Consider the following 22,931-nt stretch of genomic DNA (forward strand, 5'->3'; position numbering starts at 1 on the left):
GGCTTTTATAATAACAGTTCTCAGTTACTGGTGAACACTGTGGACCAACTTATAAAAATGCTTTCTGTTGAAAATGTGACTACTGTACTGTGATCTCAATCCAGATTAGGAGGGTGAAAAACATAGGTATATCGCACAATGTTTGGATTATTTAGGCTGCAATCCTACACTCACATTTCCCAGGAGTGAGTGATCCACTGAATTTTTGAGAAGGCGTACATGAGACTGCCCTGTAAAAAAAGAAACTCTGGATGTTATCCTGAGTGAATACAGATTGTAAGCTCCTTTGGGGCAGGGACCTCTTATCCTTGCTTATATTAATGTGTATGATTATATGAACAATCCTGCACCAATTGTGCTCTTTTACACACCCCACAGAATGGAGAAGAGAAGCCTGGCTGCACTCGTATTTCCTACATATTCAAAAGAATCAAGCGAGATGTGAAATTCAGAGGCAGGAAAGGGAGCACTTTAATCCTGTAAAGCAAAATGCAGGGGGAATGCCACAAAGGAAATGAGGAACCTTACTTTCTGGCCACCTTGACTCCCCCCCCCCCACTTTAAAGCTACACAAATACCCCATGGTTTCCTCAAAGCAGTGGTTTTCAAGCCATGTTCCTAAGAGCACTGGAGCTTGTGAGGGAATTTCTTGTTGAGAAAACCAATGGTATTTAAACCTACCTGGCTTTTAAAAACATAATCCGCCACTGTCCGCCTTCCCCACAACACGTAGTCAGAGTTGAAGGGTATACTCTCAATTCACGGATAGGCAATGTGGGGTGAGGCCTACTAGGTAGGTTTGGGGTCGGTTCCAGGTCTGAGGGGGACTTAGGCCAACTGAATCCTTGTAGGCCTCTTCCTCGGTCTGTGGGACCCTTTGGACTTATCTGGCAGCATCCCAAGGTCTCTGAGTATAGCCAACAGCTGAATTTCCCACAATGCCCCAGAGCAAAGGTAAGCCAGCTGCATTGTGGGAAACTGACTTGGCAGCCTAGCCCAGCAAGCCAATGCTGCTCTGAATGCTGGGTTGGAATATTTCTTCTCCTCCTCTTCCTCCTCCTCCTCCTCCTAAAAATGGGGCTCCAGGGGGGTCCACTCAGCCCAAAGCTGCCAGGTGTTGTTGTGAACCAAGGGGGAATGCCAGGATATGCCCCAGAATCCTTTGCAACGCACGAGTTATCCGCTGTAGCTCAGCACACGGGTGGTTTGTTGCAAAGGTTCCTTCGGAAGCGGGACATCTGAAAATGCCCGCCCCAAAGGATGGAAGCGAACTCACGAAATGTGGGTGGAAACAGAACGCACCGCCATCTCCCTCCCTGACCTTTCTGCACACTTGACACTCATAGCGCAGCGTGTCACAAAACACCACAGCAGCAGGAGGCTGAGGCACAGCAGTTTGAGGGCTGAGAATATGTGCTATCTCTGAAATAGAAGCTATATTTTGAGGAGAGTTAGCTCAGTTGCTGGCTCTAGACTTGCAATGAGCAGAGTTCTGCTTGTGCTGGAGGAATGGGACAGCTTTGGGGGTTTGTTTTAATTTAATTTTTTTGGTTGGTGCCTCCACTACCCTGTGGCCTCACAACAGCTGCTTCAAAGGGCTGGGGGACCCTCTCTGGCACAGGGGGGGGGCAGTGGCTCTGTGGCCTGCAGGGGGAATCTGAGAGAAATGGGCTCCCCTCTTCTTCCAGTGGGGAGCCTCGGCTAGATTCCTCTAGAAAAAGAAGGAGCCCTTCCATTTGCCAAGTGGCAAGTCTGGAGCTAAGTGACAATTACATCGACTCAAAAGGACCACCCAGGTCACTGAACATGCCATACTATTTACATTATTACTTAAGTCTATCACCTAAAATGATGGCGGGCGGCATGGAAATTTTAACAACATCCAACTAGTTCCCCTCTCATTTCTGTTTTCTACCTATCAAGGAATCTGTATCTTTCATCTCAGGATGGGGACAAATAACAGCTGCAATATATATATTTTGGTAGCCCTTTTCTGAACCTTTTCCAACCTACAATATCCTTTTTTGAGGTGACGTGACCATAACTGTACACAGTACTCAAATGCAGCCCATCGTTGATTTGTATAATGGCATTATGATATTGGCACTTTAATTTTCAGTTCCTTCTCTAATAATCCCTGGCATGGAATTTGCCTTTTTCGCGGCTGGCACACGCTGGGTTGACATCTTATGAGTATGTATGTGATATTAAACTTTTTTTTTCTCCAACAAGTGTCACTTTACACTGGTTTACATTGGATTTGCCATTTCCCCGCTCATTCTCTCATTATGGTTGGCCTCAGAAAGGTATTGCCCTACCTTTTAGAATGTTTCTTACTGGCCAGAATAGCTACCTTTGCTTTTTGTTCTCCTTTTACTCATGCTGATTCCTGGTGTGTAAACCTCTATTGAGTTGAGTAGAGCTACCGTAATTGAGAATTCTATATGTTAATTCGGAATAATTTGAAATCCACCCTGTTGTATCAAGGCCTGCCTAAAAGTTATGCCTGAAAGCAGGCTTGCAGAGATCATGCAGTACAGTAGCTATGAAAATCTCGGCCCCAACATAAATTCACTAGGTAGCACTCATTCCCCATTTGTAAGCAGAAATTAAAACTACCACTGCTGCCTATTTTAGAAAGGTGCTTCCTGAACCGAAAACCTAACTCCTGTAGATTGTGAGGCCTCCTGTGCTCTCTCTCTCTCTCTCTCTCTCTCTCTCACACACACACACACAGAGAGAGAGAGAGAGAGAGAGAGAGTTTAACAGAATCTGTTTTCTGCAGTGTGCTCATGTTACAGTTAAATCACATGATTTCCTGGGAACAGTAGTTTCTTAAGGGTGCTGGGAATTGTATCTCTGAAAGAGGTAAACTACAGTGCCCAGAATTGGGAGTCATGTGTTTTAAATACATGGTATGTGTCCTGTCATAAGCGACCACTGTCCCTAATTCACACGGGCAATCTGTGCTTTCTGGCAATGATCCCTGGTCAGTCACAGCTCCAGTACTGACCATCCTTTGTTTTTTAAGAAGTTGAGGGTGCGTTTCAAAATTATTGAGATGCGCTACAGTTCTACAGGCGTCTTTCCACCCCCATCACCCTGCACACTGGCCTTGTTCTCTACACGTCAAAAGTCTGTTGGGGGGGGGCAGGGGCAGAAATATTTTGTATTCTAGTGCGCATGCGCTATATAAGGGCCTCACAATCAAATACACACGCATACACACAGAAATGTCAGTTTATGGATTACCTTTCACCCAGCCCCAGATACTGAAGGTTGCTGAATGTGTTTGAAATGAAGCTTTCTGTAACCACCAGATAAATTGTGAGAGTAAGCTGGCTGGTCTTTTTACTTACACATCTGCTTTGGGAGTCTGCGCAGTACTGTAAGTTAATACCGGCAGAAAAGAGGTGGTCTTCACGAGAGAGAGTGGAGGAGGATTGCTCAGGCAGTTATCATTGGAATGATGAGAACTCAAGGTAAGGAATGGCGGAGTATTCCTGCTATCTGAAATGTTGGAGGACTTGCAGCACACTTGCGTTTATGGAAAAGGTAAGATATGAAGAACCAAAGACAATGGAGGGATTTTCTGAAATAAGACATATTAAGAAAGGCTGAAAGGGAATAATCTTTCATCGTCGTCATCATTGTCGATTTATTAACAGCCTTCTAAACACCTGTCTCAATGTACACTAAAGATAATTGAAAACAGCTAGAAACACAAAAACAGCCAGTGCAAAACCATACAAAACAGGCCCTCATGGAAAATACCTATTTATCCAGCTTGGAACACCTGTCAGGAAAAAAATGCCTTCAGTTGTTTTCGTAAAATGCCGCTAGTGGGCACCTGCTGACAGGAATGCTATTCCATAGATCAGGGGCAGCCACAGTGAAGGCCCTGCTCTGAGTTACTGCAAGGTGGGATTCTGAGATCTTTGAAACCTGCAGGCGATACTCTCCTGCAGACTGCAGCTATCTACTGGATGTATAAGAGATAAGGTAGTCTCTCACTTAACCTAGTCCAGAGTTGTACAGAGAGCCTTATATGTTAGTATTGACACCCTGAACTTAGCCCGGTAGCAGATTCACAGCCAGTGCAAATCCTGAAAACAGAATGTTTGCACACAGTACATTGCAGGAACTCAACTGTGAGATTTCTAATCCATGGACAACCGGGGGTCAAACAATCCTGATCCAGGAATGGCGGTAGCTGTCTCACCAACTAAAGCTGGAAAAAGGCACACCTAGCCACTGTCCTCACATAATTCTGCATCTCCAATGAAAGGGTTGGATCCAGGAACATGCCTGGATATACCGTTTCCAAAAAGAAATAAGGAAGAAATCAATGTATTACTAGGGCCCAGAAGGTAGAAGTAATGTGTGAAAATGATATGATGGCAGCTGTTATGTTGGCTATGATGGGATGCATCCTAACTGTAAGAAGTTAGACAGTGGAATACATACCCTCCAACATTTCCTGTTCCATCATCATTATCATCACAATTGCCCCAGCCACTCTGGGCTGCTTCCAACATATATAAAAACATATAAAACATTAAACATTTTTTTAAAAAAAACTTCCCTAAACAGGGCTGCCTTCAGAAGTCTTCTAAAGGTTGTACAGTGGTACCGAACGACTCGACTTCTGAAGGTTTCGACTTCCAAAGTCGTCAACCCCAGAGGTCTTTTCGCCCCACACGCCCTGCGAGCGCGTTCTGCACCTGCGCAGAAGCAGCGCACACGGTCGGCCCATGCACAGAAGCGTGAAATCGCGCTTTGCGCATGCACAGAACGGGCGCTTTGAGAACCGAAGACTTCGACTTACTAAGACGGCCGCGGAATGTATCATCTTCGTAAGTCGAGGTACCACTGTACCACTGGCTTGGAAGTCTCATGGCTCCATACCCTCCAAGATTTCTCTGATGAAAATAGAGACATCCTAAGGAAAAGCGGGTCATTCTGGGATCGAAACAAGAACTAGGAATGCTACTGTAAATCCATGACTGTCCCTTGAAAATAGGGACACTGGAGGGTCTGTGGAATATGGTGGGCAGGTAAGTTTTAGCTTTGCACCTTCAATAACCCGAGGAAAGTGAAATGCAAATAAGCAAGTTTGCCCTGTGTTCATGGTTATCTGCATTGAGACTGGGCTGAAGTTAACATCCGCAGTGGGTGGAGATGCATGGGCCCCAAAACAAGAGCTTACAAAGAGCCTTGCTGGATCCGGCTAAAGATCCAGAATTCTGTTCTCACAGTGACCTGCAAGCAGGACAGGAGTGCAACTCTGCATGAGGACGCTCAGCGCTTCATTGAAGCACAAAAACAGGAAACACATACAGGTACTTTTCAGGCATTCTCTCCTGATGCCGCTACAATTGTCTGAGGAAGAGAAGTGGGGACACATTCACTAGCCCTGCCCCTCAGTTGGATGCTCATTGGCCATGCACACCCTCTGGCTTGGGTGGAAGACCTAGGAGAAAGGTCTAGCCAGAAGGGAGCCAGCTCGCTTCATAAATAGGCTCCCTGTGGGATTTAGGATCGTGATTGTACTAGGGTTGCAATATGTCTGGAATTTCTTGTGTTCTGAATTTTACTTCTAGAAATATGGCAACCCTAGATCATACAAACTCACAACTTTTCATGTTTTAAGCTACCATATCAACTCGGTCGTGAATGTGGGTTTTCCCCCCTCCCCCAAACAACATGCCCAGATATATATGCACATATGTATATTAAAATTCATTGTTATTTCATTAGAATTGACTGGGTAATATTTTCTACATATGTAATTTATCTTTTAAAAGAGAGGTGGATTTTTTAAAAAATCAAAAAAACCTTCACTTTCTATTCATATACCTGGAGCAAGACAGGTAAAAAAAAGGGGGGAGAGTTTATTAATTTGCAATAAATAAGTTTTTTTCTGGACCACAGTCAGTAAATAATTATAATTGTTGTTTTCAGATTATCATTATCAACATGATTTCCTAAAAACTCGGTGAAGAACCTATTTACATCGTGAATATATAGTGGATTTACAGCAGTTTAAATGCCTTGTTTTCCCACCAAAGAATTTGTGCTGAGAATTCTTCGCCACTGTTCCCAAACAAGCCATTGTTTCCATACAGGAAGTCTGAGGATTCCCTGGAGTCAAGGGATGAACTAGCACTTGGGTCACCAACCTACGGCCGGGGGGGCCGGATAAGGCCTGAGGGACTCGTTTATCTGGCCCGCAGCAACCCCCGCTGCCACCCACCGCCTGCTATTACCGGCATGGCATTGGCGCGAGAACCCACTTCCGGGTCGGAGGAGCACTGCAAATAGCTTGTGCGCATGTGCACGGGCCTCCTCTGACCCGGCTGTGCACCGGAAATAGTGTGTGTGCGCGCGTACGGGCGTGTGCTTCCGGCCCGCTGCACAATCATTGCTAGAGACACCAGCCCGAGGCAAGGAAAGCATAATACCTGAACTAGTATTATGAACTTAGCTTAGGCCACCCAGCCTACAGGCAGAAAAGGGAATAGCATGGTCCAGAATTGGCCTCTATGATTGGTTAGCAATGTTGAAGTCTCTAGCTTGGTCAGACATGATACACAGGAGTCTAGCCTTGTGTCCTTGCCGGTTCCGCATGCTGCACTTCAGCAAGCACCCAACCCTTAACTCTCCCTGCCCCCATCAGCAATTTTGCTCCCATAGTCTACCAAATCGTTGACTTCCAGTACAGACACCCACAGCCGCAGCCTGATTTTGACAAGCGGGACATGCTGGCACATCCAAAATGGCAAAATTGTGAGTAAGATGTCCTCCCTACGAACCGCTGAGCTCGCATCGTTCACGAACATTACAACTGACTTCGGAAATCTTCCAGCTCCACATACAGAGCAGGAATCGTATGATTGCTATTTCCTGGTACAGCTACCGTGCCAGATAACTTACTCAGCTATAGAGCACTGATGAGCAATTATAGGCTTTTCGCTTGACGCAGCCTTCTCCAAACACATAACCTTATATACATATTTCCCAGGCTTGCCATCAGATACTCAGAACACACTCATTCTAATTGAAGTCATTCAAACGGAAATAAAACCTCCATACACAGTGTAATAGAAGTTGTAATTTTAACGTTAGACATTTCCTTTTTGCTTTACAGGAAAGCAGTGCTAAAAAGCTTAGATGTTTTGAACAAAAACACTTGCATTCGTATAGGGATACATTTCTTTCTTTCTTTTTTTTTACAACAGAATAGAAAGTATGTGTGCCGGAAATATTTGTCTGCTGCTTTTTCTTTATTTCATGTCTGATGCACCACACCTATTGCAGGCCCTTGAACTCATTCTTATACTGTATTGGCAAGGGAGCATTTGTCAGCACTGGTTAAAATGACCACTCAACTCTTGAAAAAGCAGAGTTAAGGTGCATTCAGAAGGACAGTCTTTCCCGAATTATTTGATATGCTGTATGTGTCCTTGCAGCCCTCTCTATGGCTCTTGAAACTCTTCCCAGGCCACTCCCCCTCTCTCCAGCCCACTCCCACACATACCCTAGGCCACACCCTCTTTGATTATTTTTGCCTTGAACTCTGATAACACCTTCATAGAGGATAGAGAGGGGTGTGTGAGTGAGTCTGTGTAGAAATTCGCTCACTTTTGCTTCTGCCCACCACAGGCATGTGGCCCTCAGAAGGTTGCCTAGAAAGGGAATATGGCCCTTGAGTTGGCAAAGTCTGTAGGAGGAGGATTTAGGGATGATGCATCTTGCAATGCCAAAGTGCTGGGTTCAAGAAGGAAAAACAAGCATGACCAGAGACCATCTTCAGATCAGGAACTTTATGATCGCTATATCAAACACAGCAGTTTAAGGCTCTTCTCCTTCAGCATAACAGCTTTGAATGAAACTTTCACACAATCAAGCTTAAAGAGAAACAGAGCAGTCCTCTTTGGGTGCGTTGCCTGACCATGCATAGGTGTGCAGGAGGCCAAGGGCTTGCACCTGAGGACTTCTGACAACATTCCTGTGTGTAGCAGCCCTCCTCTCATGACCCTGAAGGTTGGAAGTGAGTGGTAGAGCCAGCACACAAAAGGACACTGAAGTGTGGTTGGTGTGCATAGTTTTTTTTACTATTACCTGGTCAGGTTGAATTCTTTATGTGGTGGATGCAGAGGAATTGTGGGAGGAACCACCAAGGGAAAAAGGCTTAGAGCCCAGGGAGTGGTGGTGGGATGATGATCAGAGGGAAAAGAGAGAGAAGACTGGGAAGATGAGGTGTCAAAAACAGGGTTTAGTGAGCTGGGAGAGTCTGTGGCAGAGAGAAGTCCAGAATCAGAGGCACAAGCCAGTTCTGCAGAATGCACAAAAAAGTAATCAATTCTGACAAAAGAGACACAAAACTTTTGATTCCTGAGTAGGCAGGGAGGGAGGCCCAGAGGCAGAGATGAGACAGGCCGGTGAAGAGTCATGGGTGTCTCCCCCTGCTGCTGCGACAAACTCCCCTCTCCCCCTTGTCTCCCAGAACCAGAAGAGGCATGAAAAGGGCGGAGCAGTGATAGGCTCCACGCGGACACAGTATCTGATTGCTTGTGTTAAGCCCTTGTGAGAAGGAAACTTATCAACAGCAGTCGGGAGGAGGGGACTTTCAGGGGGACCTACTGGAGATGAGCCACTGTGCTCATTAGGCCTGACACTCAGCCAAGTTCTGCAAATATATCCTTTTGCTCATTGCTAACTCCAGCTCTGAACAGTGTGATTTACTGCTGGATCGCTCTTTGGCAGGTGGGCTTGTATGGGGTCATAGGAAGCTGCTTTATACTGAGTCAAACTAGTATAGCTCAGAATTGTCCACACTGACTGGTGGTGACCCTACAAGTTTTCAGACAGGAGGCACTCCCAGTCCCACCTGGAGATACTGGGGATTGAACCTGCTACTTCTGCATGCAAAGCAGATGCTCTACCACTGAGCTATGGTCCTTCCCCCAAAGTAAACCAGCTTTAATTCTGTCATAAAAGTTACCTGGGTGCTCCACTCCCCCCAGAATAATCTCTCTCTCCCTCCCCACGCACCCATTCAGGAAAGGCTTTGATGTGTTTGTTGTTTTAGCATTCTTTGCTATGCTAACTTTTTCTTTGTTGCCTGCTCAAAGCATTTTCTCTCTCAAAGACGAATGACATGTTGTTTTCTAAATGTCAAACCAGCCCAATAAGATAGCTGAGCCTCACAATATTGTAGTGAGTTGCTGGGGTCTGTGTGTGCGTTAAGCTGTACGCCTGAGTCCCTTCTAATTCCTGGATCTAGCAAGGATTCATTTGTTGGAATGGCCAGGCCAGCTTCTTGGTAATGGCCCCCTAAGTATGGGTTGTTAGCGTGACAAAGGAAGTGGCTCTGCGTCAGAGGGCAATGAGTGGGACTCTCTCCCTCAACTGACTGGTACTTACCTTAGAAGGAGCTGGGGTGGAAGCAGGCTGCAGGCAGAAGCCTGAGAGGGAGAGACATGCTTGATTTCTGCTTGAATCCAAGGCTGAGGCCATGGGAGAAGCAAGACCTTATGCTGTGAGCCCCTCCATCATAGGTTCAGGTTGTAGATATGTGTAAATATAGCATATATCATAAAGACACCACAGTTTCATTCCGAGGAAACCAAACCCTGGGTAAGTGGCTGGAACCCCTGGAATCTTGCACCGCTCTGTGATTGTGGTGGCGTGCAAGTTGCATCCTGAGCAAGTTTGCAGATGACACCAAATTGGGAGGGGTGGCTAATACCCCAGAGGACAGAATCACACTTCAGAATGACCTTAACAGATTAGACAACTGGGCCAAAGCAAACAAGATGAATTTTAACAAGGAGAAATGTAAAGTACTACACTTGGGCAAAAAAAAATATGAAAGGCACAAATACAGGATGGGAGACACCTGGCTTGAGAGCAGTACATGTGAAAAGGATCTAGGAGTCCTGGTAGACCACAAACTTGACATGAGTCAACAGTGTGATGCAGCAGCTAAAAAAGCCAATGCAATTCTGGGCTGCATCAATAGGAGTATAGCGTCTAGATCAAGGGAAGTAATAGTACCACTGTATTCTGCTCTGGTCAGACCTCACCCGGAGTACTGTGTCCAGTTCTGGGCACCACAGTTCAAGAAGGATACTGACAAGCTGGAACGTGTCCAGAAGAGGGCAACCAAAATGGTCAAAGGCCTGGAAACGATGCCTTATGAGGAATGGCTTAGGGAGCTGGGTATGTTTAGCCTGGAGAAGAGAAGGTTAAGGGGTGATATGATAGCCATGTTCAAATATATAAAAGGATGTCATATAGAGCAGGGTGAAAGGTTGTTTTCTGCTGCTCCACACAGAGCAATGGATTCAAACTACAAGAAAGAAGATTCCACCTAAACATTAGGAAGAACTTCCTGACAGTAAGAGCTGTTCAACAGTGGAATTTGCTGCCAAGAAGTGTGGTGGAGTCTCCTTCTTTGGGGGTCTTTAAGCAGAGGCTTGACAGCCATATGTCAAGAATGCTTTGATGGTGTTTCCTGCTTGGCAGGGGGTTGGACTGGATGGCCCTTGTGGTCTCTTCCAACTCTATGATTCTATGATTCTAATATGTTAGAGGCATTTAAAAAGAAACGGGTCTGTCCTGGCTTTCATCATCATAGTGGATAAAAGGAGTAAAGCATTTTTTTTCTTTAAGGGAGTGTCCCTGGAAATGAAACAAATGAGAGTTTTCACAATATGCATAGCCAGGATCTATATAGCTGAGTCAGCTTTATAGTTGTGGTACAAATAAGAAATTACGCCAGCATACCTGCTCTGGAGACAGCAAAACGTGATTGTTTGTTCTGTTCTTGAGACATTGTGCAAGTAAATTGTTTCATACATCAAATTTTTAAAGTAAGCAGGAAGGTTATATGCATCTTAACAGGTGCTGCCTAACACGTATCTGTCACCACAAGGTTGATGACAACACTGCAACAGGTATTGCTAAGAAATGTACAGGTAACATGACCAGAAGGGAAATGCCAAGAGTCAAAGAGCAAGAGATCATTCTATGAGTTGGGCCTTCAAGAGGAATAGTTTACACCGGCAGTGGTAGTGAATGTGGTGTCCTCCATATGTTTCTGAAGTGCAGTTCCCACCATCCCTTGGTCATGAGTTCACAAGGGTATAAATATTTCCTAGGTCATGATTTCTGCGGTTGGCATAATTTGGTGGAGTACTCTGTGGAACAGAAATCCCACCATGATGGTCAAGCTTCTTCTTCTTCTTTCTTCTTCTTCTTCTTCTTCTTCTTCTTCTTCTTCTTCTTCTTCTTCTTCTTCTTCTTCTTCTTCTTCTTCTTCTTCTCTCCTCCTCCTCCTCCTCCTCCTCCTCCTCCTCTTGGGCTGGGATGAACAACAACAACAACAACCTCCCCTCTTTTTCAAGTGAGTTCTGAGGTTTACTTACCCCCATACAGGGGTGCTAACTTGAATAAAATATGGGGGGGGGAGGTAAGCCCCACCCAGCATAATCAATCACATAACACGGTCAAATATTTTATTGAGAGGGGCAAAGACTCCTTGGCCCCTAGAAATTGGCTCCTGTGCTCCTATACTGGTAACTGGCCAGAATGACCAGACTGATACAAGAATGGCTAACTGGTAAGCCTGTCTGTCAAAAGCTCATCATTCCCACTGAGACATGAATGGAAAAAGCTGGTGAAGTTAAATATTTAAGCCTAGGCCCATCTGCCCCTGTGTCTAGAGACAAGAAGAGACCAGTAGCATTTCTCGAGGGATGCAATGTGGTAGGTACCATCTATTCATGGGAATGAATGACAATAACATTTCAAAGGACAAACAATCCCTGTTTCTTACATGCCCCCTCAGTAGGATAGCACCTAGACTAGGGTATAAAATATCTGCTGTGTGGTGATTGTCAGTTCATTCTGGACATAAAATGTGGTTAGAATAATGCCTCTGTTGGTACACATGCCAGTAGCCGCATCATTGCTCTCCTGTTCAACCTCAGAGCTGACATATGTCAGAGGAACAGCTACTGTTCTGTCTCTGACTAATAGGAAAGTGGCTCCTGGGGGAGCAGTTAAAGACAAAACCAAACCCTATAAGGCCAATAATAGTCTTGTTCACAGAAATCTTATCTTTTCGGATCCCATTAACATTATGTCACATCTCCCCACATGATCACAACACAAGCCCCACCTCCTGACCCCTCCTGACCTAAAAGCATCTTTTCTTGCCTGCAAAGGCTTTTCTGTGAGATTGTGCCTCCCATCTCCCATGCCCAGAAAACTGCACGGCTGAGATCCATGATCTACCTACAAGATATGTCGCTTCTGGGCGTGTCACATTGCATTGTACTATGGGAAATACAAAGCCTTTCTACAAGGAGTGCAGAATGGACTCCAGAACCTAGCCTTCAGAAAGTCTCATTTGAAATACAGCAAGCTTCTATCCCTTATTGGCTGAAAAAAATAGGCTTGAAAGATCCCCAGCTGAAATCTCAAAAGCTGGTGGCGTGTATGTCAAGATGTCAAGAGGTTATCCATGTGGCCTCAGGAAAATGTATAGCTCTTTCTCCCCTTCCTCACTACGAAAACCAGAACCAATTGTGCAAGGTAACAAAATATCTGGGGCAGTCTCATATTTTGAGCTAGCACTGAGAAAGGCTTGGTTTACTTACCTCGCCGAGGGCCGGTGCCGCCACCACCGATTGCGCTGTGGGCCAGAGCGCACGACCATACTGTGCGCATACGCAATTTCCGGCGCACTTCCGGGTCACTGGAACACTGGAAATAGCTTGTGCGCATGCGCATGGGCCTCCTCCGGCCCGGAAGTGTGCCGGAAATGACGCTTGCGCAGGTGCACAAGCTATTTCCGATGCTCTGGCGACCCGGGAGTGGGCAGCTGTGCCGTTAAGAGCGGGCGGCAGCAGCAGGGGTTGCCGGGGGCCACATAAAAGAGCCTCGTGGGCTGCATCCGGCCCCTGGGCCTTAGTTTGGGGAAGCCTGGTTTACTCTCTGTGCTGAATCCAAAAACCTAATGAGGGAGGCAAGCTGTGTTGGAGTACTGATGCTGTGAGTCTTTCCATGTTATGCTTTGCCTCTATGTCTTATATCAAAGACCCCACTGTCTCCAGCAGCCTCCATTCCAAGGAAGCCAGACCTGAGGCTTTCACTGTCACCCCTGAAATCTTACTGCTTGGAGATTGTGGTGTGTGCAGCAATACTCAACAAAAATTGTTCAGTATCAGGGATCATTGAAAATGTAGCTTTAATACAAAGGGTCTGGGAATTCAGGTTGATAATACCTGTATTTTTTTAAAAAAATAAAATCCTTGTATTCAACAGCCCTATGAAGTAAATCACGAATATCCAAACTTGGTTGCTAACATTTTGGTGTAACAAGCCTTTTCTTCTGGAGAAAAAGCAGGGAATTTTAAAATAAAAATAATTGGACATTTGACCTGTTTTTTTAACAAACAACATACTTCCCACATCAAACTACTACTACTACAATACTACTACAAAAAGTATTAAAGATTTCTTAGTTTACAAAAATAGGTGCAAGTTTTTCAAGTTGTGTTTTCTACCGATCAGTTTCATTTGTTGTGAGACATTAGTGTTGTATACAGTATTACCGTAGGTTGGGAATAAAAGAGGGGGGAAGAGGGGGAGGTTGGGGTGGGGTGGTAATGCTACATCAAACTATTATTAGCATTTTAATTATTATTATTATTATTATTTGCATTCTTGGGGCATCAGCAAACCCTTCTGTGCCATCTCCATTTAAATCTCTCTTACCTTGAGACTTTACTGTATTCCTAAGGGGTCTGAGGTATTTATGAAGCACCAAAGCTCAGGGGTTGAGCCCATGAAGAAGGTCCCAGGCTCACCCCTTACCATCTCCTGGAAGGTTTGCTTGAGGACCACATCCCTTGAGGACCACATTCAGTCAGTGTAGACAAAATTGCTTCAGATGGACCAGCGGTCTGACTTTGTATAAGACAGCCTTCTATAAATAACTACATTTCACATTGTTACAGCTTCATCCTAAGCATAAGGGTGATTTCTGAACCCTTTCTGTGAGGGTATGCCGCTCTCAATTTTCATATTATCTCGTACTGAAATAACAAGTGACTCTTTGCACTGAACAAAAATAACCAAGAAGAGGGATCAGTCGACATCAACTGCCTTTCTGGATTTTTTTATTAAAAAAACTAAACTAAACTGAAACAACAATTATTGCTAATAATAATTAGATGTAGGAAATATGTTGCTTGTCAAAATAACAGGTCAAATCTCCAATTACCCTTTAAAAAAATTCACTGCTTGTTCTCAAGAAGAAGCCTTCTGAAAACTGACAATGTTACTTCATTTTTACACCAAAATCTTAGCAGTCGAGTGTAGATATTCATTATTTAGTTCATAGGGCTGTTGTGGGGATTAATATAAGGATTCTATAATAACAATTAAAAGCATTGCCTTTTAAAGAATGCTTTCAAATATAATTAGCAGTAATGTCGTATAGGGCCAAGGTATGCTTTTGATGACTAGTCTCATGTAGGCAAGCTTCTATCCTGTCATCTAATAAATTTGATAGAATCAAAACTTTGCTGTCGACATGCCTTGCCTGTCTCTCTTCCCCCTTTGCCTGTCTTTGAGCTTCTGTTTTCTCCGCTGTCCCCTTCTTATTTCCTAAGACACTTCTTAGCTGCTGGTTAGATGTTAGTGCCAAGTGACATGCACAGCCTTAAAAACAAATAATTTATTCTGAAGGTTGGCCATTCCGTCGCATGTTGTGTTGGGCAGATGCTGCATTGAAGCTGTTCTTTCCCGTGACGTCAGCACTGTTCAGTTATCTTTTAGAACGGGAATACAAATGATGCTTAGCCTCTTCTTAAAGCGTCCATTCCTCCTCCTCCTCCTTAGACAAAAAAGAGAAACTTTTGTGTTGTTGCTTCTGCTGGTAGTTTGCTTGCTCATTATCCAGGGGTGGTGTTCGGGGCCATAAATGGCACTTTCATCTTTCTCCTGACAGCCACATCTGAAGTAAGCAAGAGATCTAACTGGTCTCCTGCTAGCTGCCATTCCTGCTCATGTTTCTATGGAGAGAGATGTCAGCCCGGGTAAAGCTGGCTCCTGAGCAGTGCAGGAGCCCATAAAAAAGGTTAGGAAAGACACACACCCCAAATGCCTCCGCTGGTGGGCAAGTTCTTCCTTTGTTCTTTTTCTATCCAAAAGAGAGCTTTCTGGGTGTTTTGATTATGAAAGGTATGTGCTGTGCTGGAAAGCTGAGTCGATCTCAAGCAACATCTTGAAAAGGAAGACGAGCAGGAAGCTGGTAATCTTGCTTTTCTGCCCCTTTGCTTTGGTGGGGGCAGGTCTCCCAGGACCATACTACACGTAGCTTTGCCTTTAACTGTAGAATAGTTGGGGTTTCTTTCTTTTTTTGTTATTGCAAATGGCCAGCAAAGAAGCAAACTCTCCAAGTGTCCCTATTTTCCAGGGACAGTCCCAGATTTATGTACAGAAGCCGTCCCGGTTTCTGATTTGATCCCGGAACGTCCCACTTTTCCTTAGGACGTTCCTAATTTAATCAGAGAATTGTTGGGGTGTATGGAGTTATGTGACTCCCAAGCCAAGGAGATAAGTAATCATACAGTCTTCCTATAATTAAGGGCTCAGCTAGGCAAATCTTCACCGAGGGGGAGATGGGAAAGGCAAGAGGCAGCCCTCCAGGTGGGCAGCACTCCGACGGGATGGAGGCTCCAGGCGCCGCTCGGTATGGCGGAGGCGGGCGAGGGCGGCGAGCTGATGTGGGGAGGCACCGGGTCCAGCCTCCGCCTCTTCCATGGCGCCCTCCAGAACTTGTCACTGTGGTTCCCCGCGCCACTAACCTCTATGGCTAAGACGCCCCTGCATATTAGCCTCATCTCCCCACCACTCCATAAGTACCCAGGGCGCACAGGACAATTCTGTACCTCCCTGCTACTTTCATACACCAACCCAGCAGGTTGTGTACAATGTTGCCAGGTTCTGCATAGCAGCGTTCAAAATTAGTTGGCTGATGACCTGCGCTACAAACTAGAATGAATACTCATATCAGAGTGCTTTGTAAATTTCTTTGTAAATTGATAGTCATAGCCTTTTATATACTAACCTTGTATGTTCTTCCCTATTCGTTTAAAATGTCCCAACCCTTCTTTTAGATTATTTTAGCTTCTTATAGTCTTTTACATATACCTTCTGTTTTAATAACATTAGATTTCCAAAATGTTTTATAGATTTTAAATGATTGTACCTCACCCTATTTATGCTGGTCTATGACCGTAATAAAGATTTAATTGATACTCCCCTCTTAGCAGCTAGTAATTTTGTTTGTTTGCTCTGCAGACAAGTAACCTTTGTGGGCTCTTTTATAAGGCTGAAGCGAGGTCAGCTCTAATGGTGTTCATTGCTTAAAACCAAGCAGCTCTTGCCCCGGCTTGCCCCCGCCCCATGGGTGGCTTGCCAAACCCCCAGGAGTAGGGCACACATGCCTCCCCGGGCACCCGAGCAGCTAGCTACACTGCTGTGGGTCCCCTTGGGTATGTAAGTTCAATGCATTTGGAAAGGAAAGTTTCAGGGAGGGAGAGGATCCTGCTGCAGGCAGGGCTGGTGAATTCCCTTCCCACAGCAGGGGTTTCAGCTTGCAGCCACCTGAGCTGTTCTGCTTACCTTGGACAATGCAGGTAAGATATGGGAGTGTTTCACTGTAGGTGCTCCCTCCCTCCCTGGTTAGCTGGTTTTAGGAGGAAGCCTGAGATGCAATAATACTAGAATGTGGGGTTGCCCAGTAGGTAGGAAGGATCTCTGCCTGAAACCTTGGCTGCCAGTCATAGTAAAGGTAAAGGTAAAAAAAGAGTAAAGGACCCCCAGACGGTTAAGTCTGGCTTTGTCCTGGTGTCCCGTTGTGCCAGAAGCGGTTTAGTCCTGCTGGCCACCTGACCCGGAAAGCTGTCTGTGAACAAATGCCAGCTCCCTCGGCCTGAAGCGAGATGAGCTTTTGACTGGACTTAACCATCCAGGGGTCCTTTACCTTTACCTACATTAATAATGATGATGATGATGATGATGATAATATTTCATCCTGTGAGTGATTAGTGGTTAAAAGTGATACAAAGCCTAAGTCAGATTTGCAATTCTGATCTCATTGTTTTCCATTATTAGGCACCGTTAGAGCTTAACCAACAAATGATACATTCCATTTGCATTTGGCACAGAAGACTCATTACAAGAAGACACAGTCTCTGTCCTGAGGATTTGATATGCTGCTGGGTTAGTTAGCCCAAACTCATTGCCATTCACTCTGAAGCAAAGGACATTGTTATCTTACATAGAAGTTTTGCCATCCGATTATTTATTTTATTTCTGGAGTCGCCTTTTAAAAGGTCAGTTCCCATGTGAACAGAGATTTGTGGGGCTTTAAAAATGTCTATAGATTTTACAAACGTGCCTCATGAGTGGATAAGAAGCAAATGTGCATAGGTAGTTCTAGTACAAGCCAGCACCCGTCCCCGAAAAGCACTTGTACACACAAAGGCTAATTCTTGCCAGCCAGAAACCTCCTAGCGACCTTCCCAGTAAACTCTCAACTCAAAGGTTATTTTCATTACTCTCTCCCAGTGTCATACTGCAAAAACTACATCCTCTGCTTCCACCTAGGCACATATTCCAGTAGCTTGGAGTAGCCTTGGGCAATCAAAACCAGTAATTCAGACTTAACAGCCCATTAGGTGACAGGCTGTGCAAAAACCTAGCTGCAGATGGCCATTTAATATAACCAAGTCCAAGAAGCAGGGGCATTGCTAGGTACTTAAGGGAGATGGGACTAGGTATGGGGGATAAAATCAGCTCAGCTTGCATTTAAAGGCAAATCTACCTAATTGCAATTTCCAAATTTCATGCTAAGAAATGAAACACAGCTTTCCTTCAAAATCTGCTCTTCTCTGAATGCAAGGTCTCCAGTCAAGGGAGACACCGAAATTGTCAGTGTCTCTCATCCCTATTTGAGGCGCAGGGCCCCCCCCCCAGGTCTTTCTCTCTGGCCCTTGAGACTCTCCCCAGGCCAAATCCCCTCCCCAGTCACACCCCGCTCTTCCCAGGTCATGTCGCAGCTTACCAGCTTTGCTTTGCATCTTGATATGGTGGTTTCGCCTGGCTGGAACCTGTCCTCTGAAAATACCTTCTTGCTTGCCTGGAAGAAAGATAAAGAGGGCTGTGTGAAGGAACTAGCCTATGGTATAAAGGGGGAAATTTACACACATGGCTCTGGCCAATTTTGCCTGTGGCCCTGCCCATCACTCCTGGAAGGTTGGCCAGAAGGGGATGTGGCCCTTACACTGAACAAGGTTCGACCTCCTTCCCCCATTTTATAGTATCCATGGGCTTGTTTACCTACTCACCCAGCCCAATGATTCTCATTGTAAAGTGAAGGAGCATCCAGCCTCTGCTCCGCATGGAGGTTGCATAAAAGTGGCCTCTCGTTTGTAAGAGAGATGTTGTTGGGAGTATTTCTCTGAGAAGGGTCACAATGTATAGATGGATATTCTTTCAGATGCTTCAGTGCTATAGTATCAGTATTGTTCGAACAATTGTCTGAGGGGAAAACATGGGCCTGTGCCATATGTTATACAATAATAGAACTGTAGAATGGGAAGGGACCACAAAGGTCATCTAGTCCAACCCCCTGCAATACAACCTTGAGATTTAGAGTCTCATGCTCTACCGACTGAGCTATCCCAGCATTTTATGTTATGTTATGCACAGTGGCGTTTCTTGGTAAAATATGAGGTACTCATACATTGCTAAAAAGTGCTATAGTGGCAGCACAAGATGGCTGCCATTAGCAGCAAAACAAGTGCTGCTTCCTGGTGAGTGCTGTCAGGGCTTTTTTCCAGCCGGAACTCACCGGAACCCAGTGTCGGCACCTCTCAGGTGGGCAGCATTGTCGTTATGAGAGAACAAAGGAGGCTTTCATGGTGAGTTCCGGCATCTCTTTTTCTAGAAAAATAGCAGTGAGAGTGTTGGTTCAAGGTGAGAAATGGTATAAACAGGGAAACCTTGGATGCCAAGATCCAAGTTAGCGGCAAGCACTCTTTGATGGGAGAACCCCCAAGAGATATTTAATATCTCAAAATATGCAGGAAATACAGGCTGTTGGACCTTTAAAATATGCCTTTGTGAGTTCCAAAACTTCCCTCTTCCCCTAGCATAGAAAAAGACCAAATGTTTGGTAAGTTAAAAATGGTTTTCTAAGCAGTGGAAGTTCCTAAATTATTGGCATAGGAACTCAAGAGTGGCTTGTGAGAGCCAGGCATCTTCACACACTGAGCTCCTTGGGTAGACTGGGAGAGAACAATAGGCCCTATTACCTAGTTCCTCCCAAGGTAGTGGACATAGCTAAGCCTGACAGAACAGCTTACTCTATGACAGGGGTGGCCAACTCCCAACAGACTGCAATCTACTCACAGAGTTAAAAGCTGGCAGTAATCTACACCCTTTTTCGGGGTTCAGGCAGGGCCATCGGGCGCCCTGGTGCAGAGATCGCTCTGGTGCCCCCGCCCCGCTCCGTTTCTTGCCGCGGTTGGTGGGCGGGCGCAGCCACCCGCGCCACCCAGACTACCCCGAGAGCCGGCCCTGGGTTCAGGTCAAAGTTATTGAGCTTTTTTTTAGGGAGGGGGAAAGCCAAGCCATGATTTTTGGGGTGCAGGGCAAACATGTTGGTTATATGAGGCTGGTTATTCCACAAGAGGACTCAAGGCCCTTGGGGAAAGTTTTCTTTGTCAGTGGACCCTGGCAGGTTTACATGGTAAAACAATGAACAGAGTGGTGATATAGTGACTACTGCAATTGATGCAAGATGATATCACCAAGGCAACTATCTGTAAACAAACAAAAAATGTTCATAAAAATGGCAAAAGTAGTTTTTCCCCCAAACAGGTTTTATCTTAAACAATAGCAAACACAGTAAATGAATAGTTCACTTGTAATATATCAGTGGTTCAGTGCTGGTTGTGGAAATCAAAATGGTGGCTAGCGCTACCATTTAGTGCTGCCTGGCACTAAAGAAGCTAGGGAAGGCATTGGCTGTGGGCCCTGTCAGGGTATGGATCTGGGCCGCTGATTCTGTCCAAGGATCTCAAATGCTGATGCCACGACGGTATCCGCCCACAATTTTGAGAATATTATTGGACTGGATAAGTGTCTAAATCAGCCCTCTGGCAGAACGATTCCATGAAGAAGTACTGAGCAGTTTGGCTGGATGAATGCAATGTGTCCAAGACATTAAACTTTCCAGTCTGGGTGGGCCTCTTAAAGCATAAAGCCTGTTATTTCCAGCACTCCCAGAACACAGAGGTGGATCCCTGTGTTAACTTTTCAGTCAGTTAAAATGCTTTAAAAAAATTATTGCTGTACAGAGAGAACAATTATTTCCCCTCTTCTACTGTTACCTTATTAAGTATCTGAAAATGGTCAACATATATCCCCCTTTAATCATCTGTTCCATAGGACAGACATACCCAGTGCCTCAAGATTTCCTCATATGATTTGTCTCCTCATCTGCTTTGTTGAATTTCAAGGTTCCCCTGCCCCCCAAGTTTAGGCCTTTGTAGAGGGAATGAGAGTCGAAAGTGTTGGGCTCTTTCCACAGACTTAGCTGGCCGACAGCAAGATTCCCTGTGATATTTTCAACCACCATTCTTATAGGCAAGGATTTTTATTGTTACGCAAGAGTTGATCATCTAGTGTCCAACCGCCTGTGATGCAGAGATATACAGCTGTTGCATGTGGGGATCGAACCTGCAACCTTGGTGCTATCAGCACCATGCTCTAATCCAGGCATCCCCAAACTTCGGCCCTCCAGATGTTTTGGACTACAATTCCCATCTTCCCCAACCACTTGTCCTGTTAGCTAGGACTCATGGGAGTTGTAGGCCAAAACATCTGGAGGGCCACAGTTTGGGGATGCCTGCTCTAACCAGCTGAGCTATCCAGGCAGTAAAAGGAGTAAAATGACAATTCCAGCACTTGAGGAGGGTTCAGACCAGGGCCAAGGAAGAGTGGATATTGCCCTGGGAGAATACAAGGTTAGAATACCTTGTTCTAACCTCCAGTGGTGGCTGATGCCCATTAGGACTGGTAGGGCAGGGCGGAAGGCAGGGAGACCAGCAGTAAGTGCAACCACACACATCTCCAACTGTTTGTAAGGAAGAGGGCAGGTAGGTAGGGGCTTGCTGAGCACAGGCTGAGGTTGGTGGGCCAGTGCCCCAATTGCCTTAATGGATGAACTTCCTCTGCTAACCACTACACCACACTTGCTTTGATGGGCAATGATTTAACGAAGGCATTCCTAAAAGCACATGAACAGTTTTCTCACAACACAGAAGTTGGGAATCACTACTGTAGGATAGGGAGGTATAACCAGGGATTCTTTTTCCAGTTGGGACTCAGTTCCAGCATCTCTCAAGTGGGCACCATTGCCATTACAAGAGAACAAGGGAGGCTTTCATGGTGAGTTCCAGCACCTTTTCTTCTAGAAAAATAGCACTGGGCATAACCTATAAGCCCCCATCTTTGTCATTCTCCAGATTGCTTCCACCTGCTCTTCTAAGGTTACAGGGTTAAATTAGCTGGTGACTGGAGTCATTATCAGGTGTACACTTGCATTTTAATGAAGCTTTCCGTCTCACTTATTTGCAGGATTGAAAGAGCAAAAAAAAAAAAGCAAAGCAAACAGTTGTTGCTGTGTCGCATGCAGGGTAGCGTTAATTTTTTTAAAACAGAAGAGAAACAGGTAAAGCAGGATTAGAGGCTGGGAAACAAATTAAGAGGCAATAAAAAAAGAGATCGAGGAAAGTTTGAGTTGCTGTGCCGCTCAGCAGAGGTGGGACTGGGAAAAGGGCACACTGGTTTGGTTTGCAAGGTGTCTTGGAATCCTTTTTCAGGAGGTGTAGACGGAGAGGTCATGCAAGTCATTAACTGCATGGAAGAAAATGGGAAGCATCATTGTGGAGTACTCACCACTTTTAACTGCTGGAAGGTGTGCCCTGAATCTGTCAGCAAGATTTCCGTCTGTGTTTTTCAGATGAAACAGTACAGCAAAACAGATCAAACTTCACTTATTTTTGTCTGGTCCCCCCCACCCCCACTCCCTGCAGGAAATGACAAGCTCGTTTTACATGGTTTTTTTATTTTAAAAAATTAACATTTCCCCATGCCCCTGTATAATTTAGCTTTCCCTGTTAATTGAAGTTTTCATCTTAGAAAAACAACAACAACCCACAACTATTAAATAGGATTATCACCTTTTCATTCTAATATTCTTTCTAAGCAGCTTATACATATCCCTGTCTCCTTTATAATATGGTTTTGATCATGTTCAGGATGCAAAATACCCACATTTCTTAACCATCCTATGGCCATATGAAGCCACTCTTAGGCTGAAATCCTGCATAAACATACTTGGGAGTAAGGCCTGCTGAATTCAGAAGGGCTTGCTTCTGAGTACACATGTCTAATATTGCACTAGTCCTATTCAGGTATTGGGTTTATGAGTGAAACAACACGTTACGCGCTCTGCCAAGTAGCCCTGCCTCCCAAATGAGGAATGCCTTCTGCTCTCTATGAGTACAGGGCAAGTGTCTGCAGGGAGAGGGCATTTCCATATACGAGTCCTTCATGCAGACATTTCTGCTGTACATGCAGACATGCAGGGCAGGGCCGGCCCTATGGCAAGGCTGGGTGGTGCAGGGCACCAGGGTGCTGAGCGCCAGGGGGGCGCCACGCTGCGCCCGCCAGACAGCTGCGCTGGGAAACAGGGAGGGGGGGCACCGGAGGGATCTTCGCACCACGGCACCAGGGCGCCAGATATGCTTAAGACGGCCCTGGGGCAGGGATCT

At 45.4% G+C, this 22,931-nt stretch overlaps 1 long non-coding RNA gene across 1 annotated transcript in view; it reads right to left on the reverse strand.

The window, feature by feature from the left end:
* LOC148684988 (uncharacterized) overlaps nt 1–22,931 on the reverse strand; it is a 106,191-nt gene that overhangs the window by 47,499 nt on the left and 35,761 nt on the right. The window contains exons 3-5 of the long non-coding RNA XR_015950951.1: nt 22,054–22,104; nt 18,941–19,032; nt 18,152–18,226 (exon numbers count right to left, since the gene is read on the reverse strand). This is a non-coding gene — a long non-coding RNA (uncharacterized LOC148684988). The remainder of the gene's footprint in view (nt 1–18,151; nt 18,227–18,940; nt 19,033–22,053; nt 22,105–22,931) is intronic.

The sequence above is a fragment of the Zootoca vivipara genome, chromosome 7 (assembly GCF_965207765.1).
Source record: "Zootoca vivipara chromosome 7, rZooViv2.hap1.1, whole genome shotgun sequence".
Lineage (NCBI taxonomy): Eukaryota > Metazoa > Chordata > Lepidosauria > Squamata > Lacertidae > Zootoca > Zootoca vivipara.